Below are 24,849 nucleotides of genomic sequence, written 5' to 3' on the forward strand. Positions count from 1 at the left end.
ATATATCCAAAAGACACTCAAGTATACAACAAGGACATCTGCTCAACCATGCTTGTAGCAGCTTTATTTGTAATAGCCAGAAGCTGGAAACAGCCCAGCTGCCCCTCAGTTGAGGAATGGATACAGAAATTGTGGTACATCTACACAATGGAATATTACTCAGGGATAAAAAACAAGGAAATCATGAAATTTGCAGGTAAATGGTGGGAACTGGAAAAGATCATCCTGAATGAGGTATCCCAGACGCAGAAAGACACACAGGGTATATACTCACTTATAAGTGGATACTAGACATATAATATAGGATAAACATTCTAAAATCTGTACACCTAAAGAAGCTAAGCAAGAAGGAGGACCCTGGGTAAGATGCTCAATCACCATTAAGGAAGGCAAAGAGGATGGACATCAGAGGAGAGAGAAAACAGGGAACAGGACAGGAGCCTACCACAGAGGGCCTCTGAAAGGCTCTACCCTGCAGGGTATCGAGGCATATGTTGAGACTCATAGCCAAACTTTGGGCAGAGTACAGGGAATCTTATGAAAGAAGTGGGAGATAGTAAGACCTGGAGAGGACAGTAGCTCCACAAGGACAGCGACACATGGGTCGCTGGGCACACAGGCACATGGGTCTTTTCTGAAACTGATACTCCAGCCAAGGGCCACTCATGGAGATGGCCTGGAACCCCTGCACAGAGGTAGCCTATGGCAGTACAGTGTCCAAGTGGCCTCCATAGTAATGGGAACAGGGACTGTCTCTGACAGGAACTGATTGGCCTGCTCTTTGATCACCTCTTTCCCCCCCCCCCCCCCCGAGGAGCAGCCTTACAAGGCCACAGAGGAAGACAATGCAGCCACTCCTGATGAGACCTGATAGACTAGGATCAGAGGGAAGGGGAGGAGGACCTCCCTTTTCAATGGACTGGGAGAGGGACATGGGTGGGGAAGAGGGAGGGTGGGATTGGGAGGGGAGGAGGGAGAGAGGTACGGGGGGATGCAAAGTGAATAAACTGTAATTAATAAAAATAAAATAAAATAAAATATGGTCCAATGGAAAAAAAGCCTAACCATTATAATTATTTTACTCAAAGTTAAATAGAGTAAAATGGCAAAGCCAAGACTGGATTCCAGGTGTAGTGATTCTAATCTTGTGTGTGTAAGGTACCTCAAAAGGCTTCAATTTAAATAGTTTTTCTGCAGGACAATGCTGTGTCTTAAGCTTTCCACATCTAACACGCTGCTTTTTTAGGCCTCTATTTATGCTGCTAAAGTCTGCATCTTATCATCTACCTTGAGGTTAAAGGGACTGATCTTGGTGTGTTTGTATGAGTGGGTACATATCATATGTGAGGTAGTGTACACCTTTTTGTGGAGATCAGAGGACAATTTCAGGTATCATGCCTTAGTGCCTACCACTTTTTATTTGAGATAGGGCTTTTCTCAGGTCCAGGACTCCAGCAACAAGGTGAGGATGGCTGGCCAGTGGGCTCCAGGTATCCACCTTTCTTTGCCTTCTATCTCACCATCCGTAGAAAAGGACAAACCATCATATCCGGTTTTTTGTTGTTGTTTTTTTTTTTTTTTTCATATCCGGCTTTTCATGTGGGTACCAGGGATCCAAATCTCAGCCTCACATGTTAGCAAAGCAAGCAATTTACCCACTGAGCTATCTCCTCAACCCCAATTGATCACAATCGTTCCAGTTCTTTGAATTATCCATGAACGATGAAGTTTCCCTAGTTGTGGATTAACACTCTGTAAATATCACATCTCTTAGCATTCAGACACAGATTATTCTCAGTCCTTCCTCTTTTGCAGGTGATATTTCTATAATTTCTATAGAAAGAATTTGTACAAATATACACAAAAGTACAGAAACTATTTCCAAGAGTAAATTTAAAATCAACTGAATTGCAGCAATATCATATCAACTCTAACTGAATCTTCTCCCTCTTCAATCTGGAATTATTTTGACACACTCTCAGATAGCATATTACTTCATTTGTAAATCCGTATATATGATCTTTAAAAGGAAGGATACAAAACTACTTCAGTGTCCTCACCTGAAAGAACAGTAATTCCTTAATAAAAACTTCACAGAGAATATTCATAGTTTTCTTAGTTTGAATCAGGCTCTAAATAAGGCCCACACCCTGTGAATAGAAGGATGACCATGGACCTCAAATCTCCGTCTAGAGTCTCTCCTGTGTCTCCATTTCCTCCATTTCCTCCATTTAATTTTCTGATGTTTAAGAAATAGGTTATCAGCCAGGTGGTGATGCACACCTTTAGTCCCAGCACTCTTGGGACTAAAGGCAGAAGCAGATCTCTTGAAGTCAGCCTGGTCTACAAAGCTAGTTCCAGGACAGCCAAGCCTACAAAAAGAAACCCAGTCTCAAAAAACAAACAACAACAACAACAAAAAAAAAAAAAAAAAAAAAAAGAAAGAAAGAAAAGAAAGACCAAATGAATGAACAGTTGGTGTTTATCACAGCAACAGAAAAAAGAAAGAAATGAGGTTTATCTAACAGTGTCTCAGTTAAGATTTTGCCAAATAAATCACTTCAGTGAGATTTAACATAATGGTCCTCTGGCTTTTATAATGAACTGACATATCCACAGATGTATGTGGTCTGATTCCGTATCACTCTTGTATCTGAGTGTGTTTATGTGTATGAGAGTGTAGGCAGAGGCATGCCAAAGCATATGTGTGTAAGACAGAAAATCTTGGTGTTGGATGTTGGTTCTCTTCCACCTTATTTGTGACAGGGTCTTTCCTTGTGTTGTGTAAGCCAGGCTAGCGGCCCTACAAGCTTCCATCATCGATTCTCCTGTCTCCACCTCCCACCTCCCAGTAGGAGCATACTGAAATTAGAAATGCTTGTGCTACCAGGGATCTGAACTCAAGTCTGAGGCTTATGTGGGCAAGTTGTTTACCCACTCAGTCATCTCCTCAGATCTCAAAGTCATTACTGTATAAGCATATGTCAACCTGATATAAACCTCAGTAATCTCAATTGAGGAGATTGCCTGTGGGCATTTTCTTAATTGCAGATTAATAAGGGAGGGCCTAGGCTATGTAAGGAAGATAACTCAGCAGACAGGGAATCAAGGTGGTAAGCAGTGTTCTTTGGTGGTCTCTGCCTTAGTTCCTACCTTGAGTTCCTGCCTTGGCTTCCCTCAATGACAGATTGTAAGCTGTCACAATGAAATCGTTCCTTTCCTCCCCAAGTTGCTTTTATTTAGGGTGTTTATCACAGCAAAAGAAAGCAAAGTAGAACAATCATGAAATGTACTCCAAATAGTTGGTATAATATTTCTACTTAATTCTCAAACTTTAACAGTCACCAGTAATCACTAACTAGAGGCATTTATTTGTTAGGGCTTGCAAAACCCATTTCTCCTTCTTTAATCATTAGCTGAAAGAATTCTGTAGAGCTTGTCAATTATTCAGTTGGTCAGTTCTACAATCTGTATAGAAGGGCAAAATAAATTATTCTTTGCCCGTGTGTAAGTTTGAAAACAATCAGTAACAAACTAGTTTTTTTTCATTGTTCTTTAAAGGTGGCCAGTGAAATATTTGAAATACACTTTAAGAGTTCATGTATCAGACACATTTTTATTCCTTTTAACTATCAACCCATGTTATTTACACTGGCTCCTGAGACCTGAAACCACAACTCTGCCTGCTTCTGGCAATTGCTTTACTCTCTGGGTTCACATGCTATGTAGCCAGGGCTGGGCTGAAGCTTTCAACTCTCCTGCCTCAGCCTTCTGCATGTTGTGATTACAGGTTGCACCGACAAACCAGGTTTAGCTAATTGACTATCTGTCTCTATACTAAAGCTACAAATAAGGCATTTTCAAAAATGACTAGCTATTATCTTTATGTACTCTATTCTAGTTTATCCTTTATCATAATCTTATATACATTTGTATATATAATTCCAAACCCTTTTAGTGCTATGCTTACAATAGTGAAGTTGTTGAGTAAGTCATACCTCTTATGTCCCACACTCCAGCACCTAAATTTATTTTTATTTACCATTGCTAGATAAGCAATTAGTGTGCTTATATTCTATTTTTACAAGTTCTCTTTTTTGGTATGTGTACACATGTACATAGGAAGAATGCACTGTGTGGATGCATGTAGAGGACAGAGGTTGACAATGGCTGTCTTCTTCAATTGCTTTCTTCCTTTTTCTTTTGGATCCAGGGTCTGTCTATGTAGCCCTGCTGTCCTGAAATTTTCTATGTATTCCAGGCTGGCCTCAAACTTACAGAGATTCACCTGCCTCTTCCTCCATAGTGCTGTAATTAAAGGTGTAGGCCACTCTGCTCCACTATTATTTTTTTAATACAGGGCCTCTCACTGAACTTGAAGTTCTCCTGCTCAGTGAGCTTAGTTGGCTGGTGAGTGAGTCCCAGTGATTCTCCTGTCTTCACCTCCTGAGAGATGTAATTGCTAGCACCTAGCATTTTATGTGGGTGCTGAGGATCTGAACTCAGGTCCTCATGCTTGCCTGACTGAGCCATCTCTCATCCTATTCACTTTTCTCTTTAAGTAGCTCTGGCTGGCACCCAACTTGCAATGACTCTGCTCCTGAGTGCTGGAATTATAGGTGTTCTGTCCCCATGATCAGCTTTCTCTCCAGTTTTGATAGTTAAACTTGCAGAATTAAACAACTGAATGATCACATGCTATTTCAATATTAGTTGTACCAACACAGTAAGCATTTAATGTTTATAACCAGCTTAAAGTTTTGAAGCCAGATATATACTAAGTTCACTTTTTCCTTTCTTTTTAAAGTAAGTAGTATTGTCAAGTGTGATGTCAATATCTTTAATTCCAGTACTTTAATTGCAGTACTTGGAAGGCAGAGAGCAAACTGGTCTACAGAGTGAGTTCCAAGACAGCCAGGGCTACATAGAGAAACACTGCTCCAAGATAGATAGATAGATAATCCAGGTTGTATCAATATTTGCCATCCTATCTCCAAATGATGTTAACACTCTGGGATTACAAATTATAAAACAATGTGCACTTGTTAAATTGTTCAAGATCATATATAAGAATAGTCAAGAAAAGGAGGAAAAGAAAAGGGAGCTGGGGATGTAGCTCTATTAGTTGGTAGAGTGCTTGCCTAGCATGCACGAAGGCCTGGGTTCAACTCCCAACACTGCATAAACTAGCTGTGGTGGCACAAGCTGTCATTTCAGTACTTGGGAGGTAAAGGCCAGAGAACCAGGTGTTCAAGGCCATCCCTGACTACAAAATGTCTTTGAGGTCATTCCAGTCTACACAAGACTGCATCAGAGGGAAAGAGGGAAGAAGAGAGGATAGGCAGGTCTTTTTTCTTGTCCATTTTCCACTGAACAAAAAAGTAGCCTGAAAACCTTTTTATTCATGAATGTTAAAAGCATCTACCCCTCAATGCTTTGAGACATGTTCTCACTGGTTTTTAAGACTGGTCTCAAACCCTTAAGCTTAAGGATTTCCTCTGCCTTCAACTCCTAAGTGTTAGAACAACATGAATGTGCTACCACACCCAGCTTTGTGTCCCCCCCCCCTTCCCCCGTGAGATAGGATTTCTCTGCTATGTAGCATTGATGTCCTGGACTCACTTTGTAGACCAGGCTGGCCTCGAACTCACAGAGACCTGCCTGCCTCTGCCTCCTTGTATGTCACCACACACAGCTTTAAGAGAACCTTATTAAGCTCATATGGACTTTTAAAAACATAGATAGCCTATTTAATTCAAAACAGCTGTTAGTCTCCTGGTGATACTTTTCTTACTCTATTAAAGTGTATTTGTAAAAGAACATAGATGTACATAACATCCCACTTATCAATGTGACATTCTTGTAATTTTTAAGAATTTTTTTCAAACCAGAGGATGAGAGAAACAAATGCAGAGATATGAGGTGAGTCTGGTTCTTAGAATTTTGGCTTTATAGAAGAAACTTATTTTAATTTGGGGGAGTGGGTGGTATTTGAATTTTTGGCTGACTTCTCCTCCTAAAATGAAATTATATATTCTTAGTAGTGTTCTTGGTTTTTCTAGTTATGAAATATTTCTCAGCTTAATTATCGGTTACAATGTACATGTTCTGAGATTTGTTAGCTCTTAAAATTATTATTTTTTTGGGGACAGGGTCTCATTATGTATCCTTGGCTGGCACAGAGCTTGCTAGGTAGATTAGGTTGGCCTCCAACCCACAGAGATCAATCTGCCTTTGCTTCCTTAGGATCAAAGATGTATGTTACCATACTGCGCTAAGATTGTTTTTTAAAAAGATAATCTCCAAAGAGTCATATAGGCAAGAGTTTGAGGACAACCCAGGCTACACAGCAACATGAACACTGTTGTGAACCTGGGGAATGGACGCTAGGAAAGCTGTATAAACCATTCTTTCTAATTTTTTAAAATAATTTTGGGAGTGAGTACATGGGCATGCAGGCACTCATGTGTGCATATATGTGTAGACATCCGAAGAAGCTGACATTAGGAGTATTCTTTTATGACTCTACTATTTTAATTTATTTTATGTGTGGGTGTTTTGCCTGCATGCATGCCTATGGAGGCCAAAAGAAGGTGTCAGATCCTCTGGAACTGGAATTATAGGCAGTTGTTAGCTGGCACATGGATGCCGGGAATTGAACCCAATCCTCTGGAAGAGCAGACAGTGAGTGCCCTTAATCAGGGAGTCATTTCTTCAGGCCCCTTACACCTTATCTTTGAGTCAAGGTCTCTCACTGAACTCTGAGCTTGCCATTTTGGCTAGACTGGTTGGCAAGTAAGCCTAAAGGAACCACCTGTCTCTTTTCCTTAAAACACCTGTCATCAGACCTGACTTTTATTAGGTTTTGGGATCTACATTCGGGTCCTTACTAATGCAGCTTACTAATGCAGCAAGCACTTTATCCATGAAGCCATTTCCTGATCATTCTATTGTCCCCTACCTCCCAAGACAGGGTTTCTCTGTGTAGATCGGACTATCCTGGACTCCCTTTGCAGAACAGCTTGGCCTGGAACACACAAAGAGCCACCTGCCACTGCCTCCGAGTGCTGGAACTACAGGCATGCCCCAGATCATTCTTAATAGGGTTAGAAAAAGTCAAACCAGCAGGGCATAGTAGGACATGGCTGTAATCTTAGCATTTGGGAGGTTAGCAGCAGGACAATCAGGAGTTTGAGGTTGGCCAAGGGTACAATGAAACTGTAGCTCCAAAGGTCGGTGTGTGTGTGTTGGGGGGGGGGAGACAGATGGATCTCAAAACAATAACTCTTCAAAATAAATATATAATTACATTACTAGGAATAATTTTTAAACATGACTATTTGATTTATAAAAATTAAAACTTATATTAAAGCTCAACCTTGAAAAGTATTATACATTCAGATGTACATTAAAATGTAAAGCTAGTGTGTGACTATTGCAGGCTATCCTTAGTTTAACGAAGTGTTTCTGTCTACCACTAGAGCTTGAAAGTGTCAATGTACTCTGCTGAGTCAAGAGAATCTCAAAGGCTATTTAAATGAATCATAACATCAAAGACTGTATCTGTTCAACGTTCTTTTCTCCCTTCACCTCAGAATCAGAATTATTTCCTATCCAATTATAAGAATAATCTGTTGTTTAAAACTGTTTCTAAATACACAGAACAGTACATAAAAAGGCAATTCACTGTACCTTCTTCGCCCAAAGACAACTTGCACTAACTCAAATTTTCCTTTCCTAGAATTTGAACATAACTATTACTTTGGGAGACAGGATCTCCCTGTGTAGAGTTCAGACTACCCTCAGATTTGTGATCCTCTGATCTCTCTCTACACTGGAGTTAAGTTGTATTACTCCATGCCTGGCAAAATAAATTAAATAGTTTTAAATAGAGTTTCTCACTGACAGGTCTGTAAATAGCTAATTTCATTTCAAAATATATCAGGGCTGAAGAAACACAGCAACATACAAAACTGTACTTTGCCTTTTAAAAATACACACACAGAGAGCTGCATTATGTATGTGATATAATGTACTTAATCACACCCATATAGAGTGAGCCAACTCTTCATTATTTTATACAGCATAGCTATTCTTTTGCGTGCCTTTGACCACTCTAAGACAGCTCACAGATTTAAAAAGGACTAATTACTAGGTACCAGACATGGTGGCACATGCTTTTAATTCCAGTTGAGTGGCAGATATGTTCAAGGCCAGTCTAGTCTATATAGCCAGGGCTATACAGTCAGACTGTGTCTAAAAACAGAAAGAAAGAAAGGAAGAAAGGAAGAAAGAAAGAAAGAAAGAAAGAAAGAAAGAAAGAAAGAAAGAAAGAAAGAAAGGAAGGAAGGAAGGAAGGAAGGAAGGGAAAGGAAAGGAAAGGAAAGAAAGAAAGGAAGGAAGGAAGGAAGGAAGGAAGGAAGGAAGGAAGGAAGGAAGGAAGGAAGAAAGACTGTCTAAATACAGAAAGAAAGAAAGAAAGACAGAAAGAAAGAAAGGAAGGAAGGAAGGAAAAAGAAAAGAAAAGAAAGGAAGGAAGAAAGAAAGAAAGGAAAGAAAAGAAAGGGGAGGGAGAAAGGAATTTGGAGACATATCATCAGAAAAGGTGCAATTTAGACTCCTAATCAACATTTCAAGAAAATGTCCAAAATGCTAAGCATAATTCTTAATTTGTACACTGAGGGAGGATAAATGAGTCTACTATCCCATTTTAAATTTTAATAAAGCTTAATCTCTGAATATTATTAATTCCTGTGTTGCTTTATGCTCTTTGCCCATTTAAGAAATATTTATATATTTTGCCTGTGAGCTTGCCCTGGCGTGTGTGTCTCAGGGATTCAACTCAGGCCATCAGGTCTGGTGTCTACTGGGCTATCCTGCTGGCCCTCCTTGCCCATTTTTTAATTCAGTTGTTCCTGTTATTAATTTATAGTCTATTCTATGTTGACGTTGGAATATCAACAAAGAGGTGCTAGACAAATGGCTCAGTGATTAAAAGCACTTACTGCTGTTCCAGAGGACCCACATGGCAGATCACAACCATCGAAAGCTATAGTTTGAAGGGATCTGATGCCTCTCCTCCCCTCTGTAGGCAATGCATACACATGATGCACATACATACATATGTATGTATACATGTATGTGTTTGTGTGTATATATATGTACGTGAAACTATCCAAAAGAATCTTTAAAAGTATTAGGGCTTTTGTCAGAGTGTTCACATGTCTAATTCTGTCAATATCCTTTGAAGTTCTGATTCTCATGCTTTCTGCTGTACTTTGACTGCTGGGATTACAGGCATGTACCACCACACCCAAAAGGATTAATTAAGTACTTAATACATAGTAGATTTTCAGTAGGCATGTTTGAAATATAGGGTAGGGAAGAAACCTTAACTTTTTGCAAGTATCTTTTTTCCTTTTTTATTATAGTATTTTATTTTTATTGATTACAATTTATTCCCTTTATATCCCACCTGTAGCTCCCTTTCTCTTCCCCTCCCAATGCAAGTTAACTTTTTAAAGAAACATCATGGACAACCAGAGTCACAACAAGGCATTTCCAGGCACCCCTCCCCCTTTACTAAACTGATTCACCAAACCTAGACCAAATCATTTATTTCAAAATTGTGTGTGTCTATCTCCACTGGCCCCATACCAAAAATTCTCACTGTTTCCAGTCTAAACCATTAGCATACCAATGGGCTATTTCATTAAAAAAAATAAGCTTCAGTGAAGAGTACAGAATAAGGAATACAGATACAGCTCAGCTGTTAGGAACAGAGAACCTATTTTTGACTTCTAGCACCCATGCCAGGCAGCTCACAACTACCTGTAACTCCAGTTATAGGGGATCCAATACCGCTGGTCTCCAAAGGTATCTGTAACTCATATGCACATACCACATGAAGACAGATAAACACACACAATTAAAAACAAATTCCTAAAAAATATATAAAGTACAAATCTTTAGTTGTAAATCCCTTCTCCTGTTTACACTGTACATGTTATATAGCATAAATTATTTTAGTATTTACACTATTTTTTATGTGCATTCTACCACTAAAGAGGGTTAGTTTGGGAATTATTGGTAAGTTTTGGAGACCTACACATCACATAGTATCTGAGTACCAACTAAGATATATATATGACACAGTATTGGTTCTTAATGACCTTTGTGTGAGAGAAAAGAGATATCTAAACAAACAATTACATAAAGTTAAGCAATGGGACCAATGCCATAAAAAATACAGGCTGCAATGGGGAAGAATGGGTAGCGATGTATTAGTGACAGAAGTGGTAGTAATGGGGAATTGGGGCAGAGTAAGCAGCTGTGCAAATTAAGCAAAGTGGGTAGTAGAGAGCAGATGTGAGACAGGTAGGATACAGGCAAGGCAGTAAAACCAGGTGGTGTACACCCCGCAAAGGGCTGGAGTCCTCAAAGAGGTGCAGCAAGCTTTTCCATACTCAATGGTACAAACCTTTCAAGCAAAGCCCAGTAAGAAGCTACAGACAGTGTTCCATGGAACATACTTTCAATTATACTAATTATACTAATGCTGACATATTTTGAAAGAAATAACACAATATGAAAATTGATTAAAAATGAAAAGTACTGTGCAAAAAACAGTCAACACCATTATTCCCAGAAAAGCTTGTTTACAAATTAGCCCTAGCAGTGACTGGAGTATGGGGACTGGGAGTATTCCCTCCATCCCTACTATCTGACAGGGTGACTCACAGAACCTCAATAGTTTGGGCAACAATACAACACTACCAAGTTCTTGCTTTCCTCATGTGAGCCTAGAAATTAGACAGAAGTGAAGTTAAGAGGCTTCTGTGACCAGACCTCAATAAAAATTCCGTGCACTAATACTCTGATCAACTTCTGTAAGAGACAACACTTCACATGTACTGCCACATTTCCACACCGGTGGGATGAAATACGTCCTGCAGTTCCTCTAGAAGACTCAAGGAAGCCTTCCTTTGTTTCCCTTAGCACTGTGCCCCATGATTCTTTGCCCTTGGTATCCTTGCTCTAATCATACTTGGCCATGTAAGAGTTGTGCCACGTTGGTTTTGAGGGTCCCAACAGAGAAACACCATGGTATATCATGAAATGTCTTCTTCTAACTCTCAAAGCCAAAAGCTCAAAGCCAGTCTGGAATTGTTTTAATAGGGATATTTCAGCTGAGACCTTGAAACTAATCTATTCTGTAAAGAAAGGGGCAGAGAAAAAAGAACAGAAAGCTATGTGCTGGGCCTGAGGAAACAAAAAAAGTATGGAAAACTTCAATTAAGCTCGGTGGGGCCAGAGCAGGCTACAGAGAAGAAATAGCATCTAAGTGAGGTTCACTTAAAACTGAGAGAGCATCCCTCTCCTCTGCTGCCAGAAGTTTACACAGACTTCAGCTGTAGCACCCTCTTCAGCTGTAGCACCCTCCCTCTGTAAAGAATATACTGTCTTAGCCCTCAGCAGACTACATCTTTACAGGATTAGAACTGTCTTACTTCATTAACTATATATGCCAAGGAGCTTCAAGAGTGCCTGGCTGGTAATGAATACTTATTAATAAATGAAGTGCAATGACTACAACCAGGAAAGACCCACAGAACAACTGAGGAGACAGAGGCACATATGAAGAATTCCATTTTCAGTTCTGAATCTCCTTCACTTTTTCTTCCTCTACTCTTTACTAATTCCTTTTGTTTCCCTGTGATTACTACATAAATACCAACCTTGTACTTATGTACAAGACACATTGTAATGTTGGGGATTAAAAAAAAAAGACTATTTTCACATACAAAATGACACACAGGGTACAAGTGACTACAGAGAGAAAGATTATGGCATGGAATTACAAGAAGGTGATTAGACTTTTTCTGGCTTCTCTGAACACCAAGAAATGAAGGGTCAGGCATTTCAACACAGAGGTTAGCTTATGAATAAGTGTCAGGCTTATATACCTGGAGTGGAAGATTTTGAATTTTTATCTTTTTTCCTTTTCTTTTCTCTTTTTATGTATGTATATGAGTGCTCTATCTGCATGTAAACCTGTATGTCAAAAAAAGGCATCAGGTCATATTATAGATGGTTGTGAGCCACCACGTGGTTGCTGGGAATTGAGCTCAGGACCTCTGAAAGTGTTCTTCAACCAGTGAGCCATCTCTCCAGCCCCTAGTATTTTTCAAGACAACAAGCAGGCTACTCTGGAATAACTTTTTTGAAGTTTTGACCAGTCTATCACAAATGCTTAAATCCTACTCTGACCCTGATTCTTCCTAGTTTTCCTACAAAAAATTACCCAAGAATTCAGCAGGCTTGGACTGAAAAATGTTAATAAAAAACCTTCATAACCTCTGATCCTTAGAGATAAGTTCCCTACCCTTCTACTAGAAGGTCTGCTTTGGGCCCTGGGCAGAAGTAAAAGGATCTTCTGAAAGACCAGAGGTATTCAGTATTCCCTACAGCCAGAGAGGAGTAAACAGTTGTATCTGTGAGGAGACAGAAGTGTCAAAATTCACATTTCGTAAGCAGCAGATATTTCTGGGTTAAAAGAAAACAACTAAGAAAAAGCACTGGTCTTTCGGAGAAGAGAGAAACCAGGAGTGTATGCTCAGATATACCTGCAATTCTTATGTCTGTCATGGCTGAGGACCTTCCCAAGGGTACTAGAACATGGAATGGTATGACAAAGGGGTGACTTCAGCATAACCTTACACTTTCTTTCCTGCTGGAATTTCATGAGCAAGCTGAGAAAGTTACTCTATGCTATGAAACACTGAGCAAAATTAATTCTGAATAAGATACATATGCTAAGTTCTATGACATACCTCTCTTCTAGTAACGCCCCGAACTCTGTGTTCTTAGGACTTCTTCCTACCATGTCACTAGTAACTGTGTAGTTTAAATGTAAATGAAAACACTTCAATATATTTCTGGCTTTTGATTTGACCCAAATAAGTGTCAACAAGTCTTAAGTGCTCTTGTTCAGGCTGTGGGGTGAAAGTGAGTTTAAGAGATATAAAGGGCATAGTGGGTAACTCAGTTACAGTGCAGTAACTATGGTAATTTGATTTTCTGGTTTTTAAAAATTTGCAATGAAGGAAATCTTGACATCTTCTTTTTCTTTTCAGTAGCAAATGAAAGTATAGAGAAGACTTGGGGATGGTGGGAACTAAGATGCAAACAACTTGAGTGTCCATCGACTGATAAATGGTAACATGCAGTAAGTACATTTGTAAAGTAAAATACTATTTGGCCTTAAAAAAGGAACCATTTGGCAATATGCATGACTCTTAAAGACATTATGCTAAGTGAAGTAAACACAGCCATATAAAAGAAATACTGCATACACACACTTACATGAGATATCCATTTAGGTTTGCTCACTACCCAGATTGACTAGTGACTATCTATACTAGTTAAATTCACAGAATCACAATGTCTATCAGTGGTGGGACTGAAAGAAATGAAATTTATTAGCCAACAGGAATAAAGGTTTAGATAACCAAGGATTTTAAGCTTTAGAAATCTGCACTACAACAATGTACTTAAGTCAATGCACCATACACTTAAAAACTTAATATGGCAGAAGTCATATTGTGGCTGAAATACGATGTAACTTAAAAATACAAATATGATCACGATAGAGGGATGGATGGCTCAGTGGTTTAAAATGTGTCCTGCTCTTGCAGAAGACTGGAGTTTGGTACCAAGACCCACGTCAGGTGACTCACAATTACCTGTACTAGCTCAGGAGATCTAATGTCTCTGACCTCTAAAAGCACCTGCACATGCGCAAGTGCACTTATTCACACACAGATCTAATTAAAAATAAAATAATTTTAAAAATAGGAATATAAATGATAATATGTAAGTACTGGTAAAGAGGTCAGACAGGAAGAACTAGAGAATAAGAAAATGATGATGTCATTGTTCTTTTAGGTAAAGCTTAGTGGCGGTATTTGTTTAGCATTAGACAAGACTCTGGTTTGATCCCTAGCAACCAACCCCCTCCACACACACAAAATAAATATGAAATACATTTTTTTGTTTTTTTTTTTTAAGACAGGATTTCTCTGTGCAGCTTTGGCTGCCCTGGATTTACTTTGTAGACCAGGCTCGCCTTGAACTCACAGAGATCTACCTGCTTCCTGAGTACTAGGATTACAGGCGTGCACCACCACGCCTGGCTGTGAGCATGCACAAAGCCCTTGATTTGAACCCAACACCATGTAAGTCTGGCATGGCATATGCCAGCACTTGGGAGGTAGAAGGCAGGAGGATCAGAAGTTCAAGGTCATCCTCAGCTTCAGAGTTTGAAACCAATCTGGGCTATAGAGGAAGATACTGTCTCAACCCTGGACACTCCCTGCCCCCACAACACCCTCTCTGCTCTCAAACTAAAGATTAATTTTTGGCCACATGTATATGTAAGTATATGTGTATACACACACACACACACACACACACACACACACACACACACACCCTCACACCTATACATGCATTCTACTAATGGTAAGGTACTTACTTACCTAGCTTGTGTATGAGGCCCTGGGTTCAAGCCCTAGGATTGTCAAAACAAATAAGAGGACATTCATTCAACTAAATATTTTTCTGGATATCTAAGTGCTGAGCACTTGGAAACATAAAATCAACAAAGAGTAGCATAATTTTTGTTGCAAAGATGCCGAATGTTAAGCAGAACACAGCCATAAGCAGACAACTATACTTCAACAGAAGTGTGGGTCAGTAAAGATGAAGAGCTCTGGAGCCAAGATGTCTGAGTCTAGATCCAACTCTGCCATTTATAAACTGCATAATCTTGGGCAGTTTTTATCTCTTTTAGTGATAATAAAAAATCTGCTTTATAAGGTTGTTAAGAAAGTGACATCTGAGGTGATAATGTAAGCTAAGCAGTTAAAAGTATGAGCTCTCCTCTATTCTTAGTGGTGATGGGAAAGAGAGACGTGATGAAATAATGCTCCAAAATAGCAGAGAAAGTTTGGTTTGTGAAGACCCAAGCAAGAACTGGTTGCTGAGGAGACAAAAACGATTTGAGAAAGAAGCGTAGAGAAGCAGGATATAACCTAGGTGATCCATCACAGGCACTGTGCATGCATGCATACATACACAAATGCACACATACATTTCACTACAGAGTGGTTTGTTTGTTAATACTGATTTATTATTTTTTGTGTGTATGTGTTCCATTCCTAAGTGCATGTATATACATGTAGCACATGCAGGCAGGAGCCTGTGGAAGGCAGAAGGGGACATAAGATCTGGAACTGGAGGTATAGATGGTTGTGAGCTGCCATGTGAATGCTGGAAATTGAACCTGGCTCTACAACAGTGGTCAGTGCTCTTATGAGTCATCTCTCTAGCTCCTTTTTTTTATTTTTATTTTTTTGTCTTAAAACTAATACTGGGCTGGGAATTTAGTTCAGTGGTAGAATGCTTGCCTAGCCTGTGTGAGGCCCTAAGTTCACTTTCTAGCATGGTGTTAGGGGAGTGGATAATGACATGGGATACATAACACACAAATAAAACTAGTAGTATTGCTTGAATTAAGTTGGAGGCCTTTTCTTTTTCAAGAATGAGAAAGAGACTAACAAAAAGGCTCAACAGGTAAAGGCAATTGTCACCATGCCTGGCAGCTTAAGTTTGATCCCCAGGCTCCATGATAGAAGGAAAAAACCTACTCCAGCAAGTTGCGCTCTGACCTTGACACACACACACATATAAACAAATACAAAGGATTCCATGCTGTATAATAAGAAATACCTGGGAGCCGGGTGTTTTCATTTAATCACTTGTGGTTTCTGGGAGGAACATTATAAATCTGTGGAGGGTACCTCCATTCAATACTGTTTTTCAATGAGCTTATAAAGTAGGTTTCTATCTGAAATTTTTCATTTATTTATTTATTTATTATTTGTGTGTGTGTGTGTGTGTGTGTGTGTGTGTGTGTGTGTGTGGCTGGAGAGACAGCCGTGGGTGCTAGAAACGCTTATATTTTTGGTTGTGAGCCTAGCCTTTAAGGGCTGAGACATCTCTCTAGTCCGTTTGTTTGTTTTTCCAGACAGGGTTTCGCTGTGTAGCCTTGGCTGTCCTAGACTTTCTTGAACACCAGGCTGGCCTCAAACTCACAGAGATCCACCTGCCTCAGCCTTCCCAAGTGCTCAGATTACAAGCATGCACCAACATGCCTTGCTTATAATAGTACAATTTAATATTGCTCTTTTCAGAAGAGACTGTGACAAGATGAGCCCACATTTTCTTTTAAAAAGACATGAGAGCTGACTTCTCTCTTTTTTTTTTTTTCAAGATTTACTTTATTTAAAAATAATTCTGTATCTGTGTATCTGTGTGTATGTGAACGTGGGTATCTGCAGAGGCCAGAAGAGGCATCTGATCCTGGTCCTGGAGTTATAGGTGGTATGCTGTCTGGGAATCAAACTCTGGTCCTCTGAACTTGCTCTTAACTGCTGGGCCATCTCTCTAGTCCCAAGATCCACACTTTTTATCTAAGTGAAATATCTATTATGGACAGACACTGTTACAGCAATAATACAGTCATCATGTTATTTTTATCCCAAGATCACTTGTTGGATAGCTATTATGGACAGACACTATGTTACATTCTATATACCTTGATTTATAGTCACACAAACCAAGGGAGTGATTTGATTTCAGTATGTTGTGATATGGATAGGAGGTCAAAAATGCCAACAGAGTAGATAACTGCTGGTAAAGGTAACATAACTAGACCTTGAGAATAAAGAGCACTGTTCCAACCAGAACACTTTTAATTCCAAAGAGCTGGTTTAAACAAGAAATTTGTAGCTAAAGAGACAGTTCAGTGATTAAGTGCACTTGCTACCTTTCCAGGAGTGAGGTCTGGTTCTCAGCACCCACATGGCAACTAACCAACAACAGTTCCAGAGGATTCGAAGCCCTCTTCTGGCCTATGCACATACACAGTACACAACATATAGTCAAAACACCCATATACACACTTACAAAAATAAATAACTTAAACAATAAGAAATCTGTCACGAGAAATTCTGTAGGAGGGAAGGTCCAGTGCATGATATAACTAAGTGATACCACCTAGGACTTAGACTCCCGCCTCTGACCTGACATCTTCAGGGAATGTTTTATCCACTGTGGTTACAGGACACCTGGCAGCAGCAACAGGGGCCTCATGTTCTCTTGGTCTTGAACATGAAGGGAAAGAAGAACATTTTTCCCAGAAATAGTCTGTCCCTTTCAGTTCAACCTGACTGGGACAGGTAACAGCTTAAAAGGGAATGCAACTGGTTGGCTTAGACTAACCAAAACCTAACCCTGGAATTGGTGATGAATCATCTCTAAATGTCCTATATATATTTATTAATAAAAGCAGATTTGTCAGGAAAAGAGACAGATGATGGGCAGCTAACAGAGTTGATGACACAGAATAAGGAAACGCTAAGCACTTGGATAAACACATGAAAACCACAGACAGAGGCACAGGAAATAAGAAACAGCTTGGTTCAGCTGGAGTGATGGGAAGGGTAACATTGGACACATACTGCTCTCTTTTTTTGAGTTTGGTCTTTATCCCAAAAGACAAAAATGAAGTTAACAGATTTTTTTTTTTTTTTTTTTAAGTAGAAAAGAAACTACAATTAGGCTTTCTAGGAGCATGACTGTGGAAGTATTATCCAGAATAGCCAAGGGCAGGAGAGATACCTCAGTGATTAAGTGATTAGGTGGCTCTCCATCACCTGTACTTCTGGTGGGATCTGACACCTATTGCCTCTGTAGGCACCTGGACGCAAGTGCACATACCTCCCACACACAGTCCCCCAACACATAATTAAAAATAATAAAGAAATAGCCAGAGATAATTGGGGAGGGTAAATGGGGGAAGGGAGAAGCGGCACAGCCTCAGCTGACAGCTATTCAACAATAGTTCAGACTGGTAAGGAGAGGAATGGAGAAGCACAGAACAGGATTTAGAACCCATACAGTGGATTTTAAAGAACCTAGGCAAGACAATTCTATACTTTTTTTGTCTGTTTTACTTTTTGAGACAGGATCTTACTTTGTAGCCTTGGCTGGCCAGGAACTTACTATGTAGACTAGGGCTACCTTGGAAGCCTTCTCTGACTCCCAAATGCTGGAATTAAAGATGTTTGCCATCACATCCAGCACTATTTAAAAAAACAAAAAAAAAAGTCTATGTATACTCCTGCCCTTTAGGGTACATGTTGGGTTCAGAGGACAGCTTTTGGGAATCAGTTCTCTTCTTCCACAATGAGGATCCCAGGGATTGGACTCAAAGTCATTAGGCTTAGCAAGTGTCTTTACCTGCTAAGCCATCATGCTGGTCCCTATTTCTTTTATAACAAGAGAGAAATTTAAAGTTCAAAAAGATTAGATAATTTACGTTACATTAAGTCATGGGGGTTACGTTACATTACATTAAGTGATGGGAGTATGGTGCAGTAGTGTGCATCTATATTCTGAGCTGCTGGGGAGGCTGAAACAGGAAGATCACTTGTGCCTGTGAGCTCAAGAACAGCCTGGGTAACACAATGTGATACCATCAAAAACAAAACAAAACCATAAGATTATAAACAGCAGTCAGACTGTAAACAGAAGCTTGATGACCAAAGTTAGGTTTTTTTTTTTTTTTTTTTTTTTGTAGCACAAACACACAAGAAAATGTGTTTTTAATGTTTCATAAAGACATAGTGGCTTGCACCTATAATCCCAGCACTTGTGAGGCTGAGGCAGGGCTACTCCACTAGTCACAGGCCAGCTGGAGGGCACAGGGAGTTCCAGGACATAGCAAGACCCTGGCTCAAAACAAAAGCAAGCATGTGTACAAACCCAGTACTGTCATATCACTCTGCCAACAACATCACAATTTTTTTCATTCAAAGTCTTGCAGAACCCACCATTTCTTTAAACATACCAGCTAAAGTATTCAATAAATCTAGAATATAAGAAAACTATCTCAACATAATAAATGCAGTATACAAAAACTTGTGCTAACATTATTCTTAGTGGAGCCTGGGCTACAGGAGACCCTGCCTATCTGTTTCTGTGTGTGTGTGTGTGTGTGTGTGTGTGTCACTCAATTGAAAAAGACTGAAAACTTCCCCCAAAGATCTACAACATCCTCAGTAAGTACATTTTCAACCTCTTCCAGTCAATAGAGTATAAGGAACTCTGGTTGAGCACTAAGACAAAGAATAAAAGACATTCAAACTGCCAAAAAGAAAAAAAGTAAACTGACTGCTTTTAGATGACTCTATCTTATCTGTAGAAAAGAACTATAAATACCCCAACCCCAAAAAACCTGTTAGAATAAACAGAACATAGCTATAACAACAAAAACAATAAAAATGAGATATATTTTAGTACACTAACAATAAACAATCCAAAATGAGCCTGGTATGATGGTTCAGACCTATAATCCCTGCATTTTGGAAGTTGAAGGCAGGAGAATCACACCACAAGTTCAAGGCCAGCCTGGTCTGCTCTATGCTCAGGACTTCATGGGAAAGCCCCACCTCAACATAAACAAATAAATAAATATAAATTGGACATTAAAATTCCATTTATGACAGCATCAAAAAAGAATAAAATTCTTCATAATAAACAACAACTTGAGAACCTCACTGAAAATTGGAAACCTCTGCTGAAGGCACCTGTTTTATTAGTACATGTGCTGAAGCACAAGACACAGGAGACAAGTATGGCCCCTGAGAAAATCTGAACATGAGAACCCTGTACCTCCAGCACTTGTCAGGCTAGGGACAGATGATCCAGAGTTCTGGGCCACTCTGGCCTACAGGAGACCTTGTCAGACAAAAAAAGGGGGAGGGAGAGAAAACAGAGGAGGAGAGAAGGGAAGGAAGAATACTGCTGAAACTCAAGTGAAAGATTTAACATTGTTAAAATGTTAAGACAGGGTCATGAAGGGTAAAAGTCATTGCTACCAAGCCTGAGGATGTCTGCTTGATACCCAGAACCCACTTAAGTAGAAAGGAGACATGACTCTCACAGTTGCACAAGAGCACTAACACAAATGTGCATGAACAATCTTATACAATCACACACACATACAATAAGTGCAAAAAGCTAATACCCAAAGCAATTTTCATATTTAACAGAACAGTAAAATCTCAATAGTTTTTATTAGAAAACTCCATCCTAAAATTTCTATGGTATTGCAAAGGATCCCACTGCAAAACAATCCTTAAAAAACAAACAATGCAGAGGTCTCATGTTTGTTGGTTTTAAATCTTAACTATAAAGCAGTTGTTAAAACAGCTGGGCACCAATAAATAGACCTACAGAGAGCCCCAAACAAAACCTAGCACTTATGACTCAATGATCATCCAACCTTCCTCCTTGCTCCCTTGCTTCTCCTTCCTCTGGGGTTTGTACATACTAAGCAAACTCTCTATGACTAAGCTACATGTCCAATCACTCAAACAATGTTCATTAAGGTGCCAAGGCCACTGATTTAGACAGTATTTTTAAATGAAGAGTACTGGGAAAACTGGACACCTATACTTAAAAAGATAAACTGAGTATCCACAACTATAAAACTCTTAATAGAAAACAAAAGGAGAAAACCTTCATGACTCTGGATTTAGCAATGATTTCTGTACATGAAACCAAAAGAAAAACCAGGTAAGCAGGACTTACTTCATCATGATTAAAAACTTTTTGACGGACTAGAGGTATAGTTTAAGAGTGGCCGAAGGCCACTGGGTTTTTATCCCAAAACCATAGAAAAAAATTTTTTTTAAAGTTTGTCTGCAATCCCAATGCTTGGGTCACAGAAAGAAGACCTTTAGTTCAAAGCCCAACCTGACCAACATAGAAAGACCTGATCTCAAAAAACAACAACAAATAAACAATGTTTTTCATATCAAAGGGAAAAAAGACAACATAGATAAATAGAAAACATTTGTATTCTGGTATAGGTGTCAAGCCTGACCTGAGTTTGAGTTCAAACTCTGCCACATCCCCACCACAAGTTGAAGGAAAAAACTAACTCCTGCCAAGTTTTTTTTTACCTCCACATACAAACTGTGGAATATCCAAGAGCATGCTAATATCCACACACAAGCATTCATGCACACACAAAATAAATGTAATTTTACAAAATTATACATTTGATAAGAGATCAATATTAAAAAAAACAAAGAACTCCTACAACTCAACAGCTACATTGGACTTGATTTAACAAACAGGCAAAGGACCTAGGCATGGTGGTCTATGCCTCTAACTCCAGAACTTGGAGAGCTAAGCTTTTTGATGTTACTCTGGGCATCAAGACCTGTCTTAAAAAACCCAAAGGGGCAGATGAGGGAACAAAATGCCAATAAGTACAAAAAAAGGTATTCATCACTAACCATTAAGTAAATACAAGATAAAACAATGATACCATATCACACTCTTTTAGAAAGACTTAGTATAAAAGGAGAGGAATCCTTCTCACACACACATTCCAGAACACAATCTTTGTGCATTACTGGTGGGAATATAAACATTGGCTTGATAAACACCCAAAATAAAGTAAAGAAATGTCTTCAGCAAGTTATTTTTATACCATGTTCAGAACAGCATTTTACACAGTGGTCAGAAGATGGGGGCAACCCAGATGTCCATGGACAGATGAATATACAAAATCTGGTATAGACTTAGAATGAACTGTTCAGCCTCAAAAAAAGGAAGGAAATTCTGACACTGTACATCATGAATGGACCATCAAGCCCATTACAAAAGACAAACACTATGTTTTTTTATTCTATGATTATACTTTTACTTAGTCAAAGTCATAGACACAGAGGAAAATGATGACTCTCACAGTTGCTGAGATTAACTATGTTAGTGTTTAAAGAGTACAGATTTTCAGATTGGGAAAATGAAAGAATTCAATTCCTCAGATGAGGGTGTGTCACTTTGTAGCAGAAACCAAACTTAGCATGCATGGAGCCTTGAGTTCAATTCTCAGCATTAGGGAAAAAAATGAATTCTGACTACTGGGCCAGCAACATCATTCATCAAATAAAGGTCCCTGCTGCACAAGCTGGTGTTCCTGAGTTCCATTCCTGGGACCCACACAGGGGAAGGGAGAACAAACTCCCACAGTAATCCTCTAACTTTCACCTGTCATATGTACACAGTAGCAATATATACTTTTTTTTTAACAAAATAACTGTTCCAATCTCTCTATAAATATACTCATTGGGCAGTTGAAGTTCCAAGTGTCCCAGGAAGTTGTTTAAACTCCTAAGGCCCCACTACAACTTCCTCTACCCTGAACTCCCACAGCATTCTTTGCTTTAGTAGAACTCACTAGATTGGCTTCTAGACTCATATAAGTGCATCTTTTCCCAATAAGAACCTCAAGGCAAACACTATTATATATTACATTCCTTCACTCCCACCCCAGCTCTAAAATAATGCAAACACAAAGCAGACCTTCAATAATCACTGTGTAAATCTGAGCTCAGTGATTAAAACATGAAAACATAATCACTTGATTCTATTGTATTTCTGAACGTTGACCTGTGACACACTACAGATAAAATTCTGTAGCCCAAAAAGAGGTGAGAAGGGAACCAGGCAATATAACCTGGAAAGCCACTGTTTTACATCCTAAAGTTAGAGGCAGATACAAAGAACTTCTTGAGGTGCTCATCTTGTTGGGACACAACAATACAGGAGTAATGTTTTACAGCACAAAATACTGAACTGTGCACTTTACTGAACCCGTGCAAAAATAACCCAGGCTAGTATTTGATGAAAACCTAGTCATGGAGCTAAGAAAACGTCAAGTGAAACATTACTCAATTCTTATTAACTATTGTGGTGGTGTGGCTCTTCAGTGGTTACTTTGAGGTGGCTGACAGGTTCAGAGAGAGATGCTCATTTCAACTTTATCATGCAAAGGCCTAGTGACTGGGATGGGCAGTGGTGGGTAAAGCAATCCACAAAGAGCAGACAGTGCACGAGTGGAGTGAAAAGCCCTCTCTCTTGGCATACAGAAGCCTAGATCCTAGTTTGGGTCTTGCCCCTTCCCAGCTAATTTAAGACCCAAGGCAATTGACCTGAGTCCATTTCCCCCACTTTAAAACACAGCAAATCTATGAAGGTTTTTCTGACTCCAAAACTCCAAGACACGTCTAATCACAGCAGCTGTGAAGGATGTATGGTTCATATAACTTCATCTCTTTCTTCCAGACTTACAAAGAAGGCGATGTGAGCCATCTTCTAAAAGAAATAGACGCTACTCAAGAGACAAAAGGTGACGTTTGCTGGAAAAGCTAATTATCTGCAAAAATGCTTATTCTTTGCTCGGCACATTCAGATGCTTCAGCTGGGGAAACAGTGCACTGGGAAAGAGAGCCAAGACGGCTCGGTAAATCAGGCCTACTCCCGAGTACTTATGCGTGCTGGTATGTGAAGAGGCGCTGTGGCAGTTCAAAGCAGAGTTTCTCCTAAGACGGTGAGAAAGTTCTCACCCTCAGAGTGAGAGAGAGTGAGTGTGAGCAGCGTGTAAGGGAGTAAACAGCAGAGCAGAAGAGACGCACCGAGGAGGCACGCCTTTCACCAAGTACTCCAGGGAGCTCAGCCTCCGCTCCTCCATCAAACGCTCGGTTATTGTCTCTCCACCTACCTGTCAAAGCTCAACGCCAGTTCCACTCCTCCCGGAGCACTTAGCCGGGACGATTTCACTTCGCCCGCGGGGAGTGGCTCGCCCGAGGCCCGCTCCTCCCCAAGCTCCGACCCTCCCTCCGGCCTCACGCCCACCCGCGGGCCCGCACCCCGTAGACCGGCGTCCGCGCCGGGAGCGGGTTCCCCCCGGAGCGCAGGGTGCGGCGGGTCCCGCCCCTCCAAGCCCGGCGCTAGGAGCCCGTCCCGGCGGCCACCGAGGCGGGGGTGGGCGGCTGGGAGGGGCGTCCCACCGGCCCGAGCGCCGCGCCTCAACCTCGGCCCGGTCGGCGGCGCGCGGTCCGGCCCGCCCCTCCGGGAGCGGGGGAGCGGGGCGAGGGGGGGCGGACCGGCCCGTCCCGCGCCAGCGCGCTGGGCCCTAGACGGCCGGCTGGCCAGCGCCTCGGCAACCCCCGCGGCGTCCGGGCCTCGGCCAAGGCGCCACCACGCCCAGCCACGGCTCCTTCCTCGGCCGGACGCCCCGCGCAGCGCAGGACACCGAGACGGCTGCTCAGCCTCCGCCGCCGAGGGGCACTCACCTCGGAGGCTCCTCCCGCCGCGGCTGCTGCTGGGACCGTCGCCTCCGCCGCCGCCGCCCCCGGCGCCGCCGTCCGCACCGGCGCTAGCCCCCGCGGCCATTCTCCTCTAGCTGCCGCCACCGCCGCCGCCGCCGCCCTCCCCTCTCCTGTCAGAGGCTTAGGCTCCGGGACCGCTCCAGGTTCCCCCCGTCGCCATTTTGACTCCGACAGGGAGCAGGAGGGGCTCGCCCCGGCGCGGCCCTGGCGCGCGTGCGCCGCTCTGCGGAGCCGGACGGCCCCGCCCGCCCCCGCTGTCTGCGCGCCCCAGTCACGTGTCCCGACGTCGGCGCGCCGGGCTGGGGCGGGGGAGGGGCGCGCTAGGGAGGCGCGTTCCCGCCGCTCAGGCCGGGAGGCGCGGGTGCGCGCATTCTTCTGCCTCTGTGTGCCCGAGGGGGGTGCGACGGGGCGTCGGGTACTTGTTGCAGCATCCTGCGCATCCCCCGGAATTGCAGCCTATCATTCGCCCTGTCTGAACGGAATAAGCATCACTAGGCATGGGAAGGCCGGTTCCACAGATTCGTTTCCTCTCGGC

The 24,849-nt window shown here is 41.2% G+C and overlaps 1 protein-coding gene across 1 annotated transcript in view; it reads right to left on the reverse strand.

Moving 5' to 3' along the window:
• Nucleotides 1-24,419, reverse strand: part of Btbd7 (BTB domain containing 7) — a 90,360-nt gene extending 65,941 nt beyond the window's left edge. The window contains exon 1 of the mRNA XM_021658662.2: nt 24,279-24,419. The gene's annotated coding sequence lies outside the window, so the exon portion shown is untranslated. The remainder of the gene's footprint in view (nt 1-24,278) is intronic.
• Between the last annotated feature and the right edge of the window lie 430 nt (nt 24,420-24,849).

The sequence above is a fragment of the Meriones unguiculatus genome, chromosome 7 (assembly GCF_030254825.1).
Source record: "Meriones unguiculatus strain TT.TT164.6M chromosome 7, Bangor_MerUng_6.1, whole genome shotgun sequence".
Lineage (NCBI taxonomy): Eukaryota > Metazoa > Chordata > Mammalia > Rodentia > Muridae > Meriones > Meriones unguiculatus.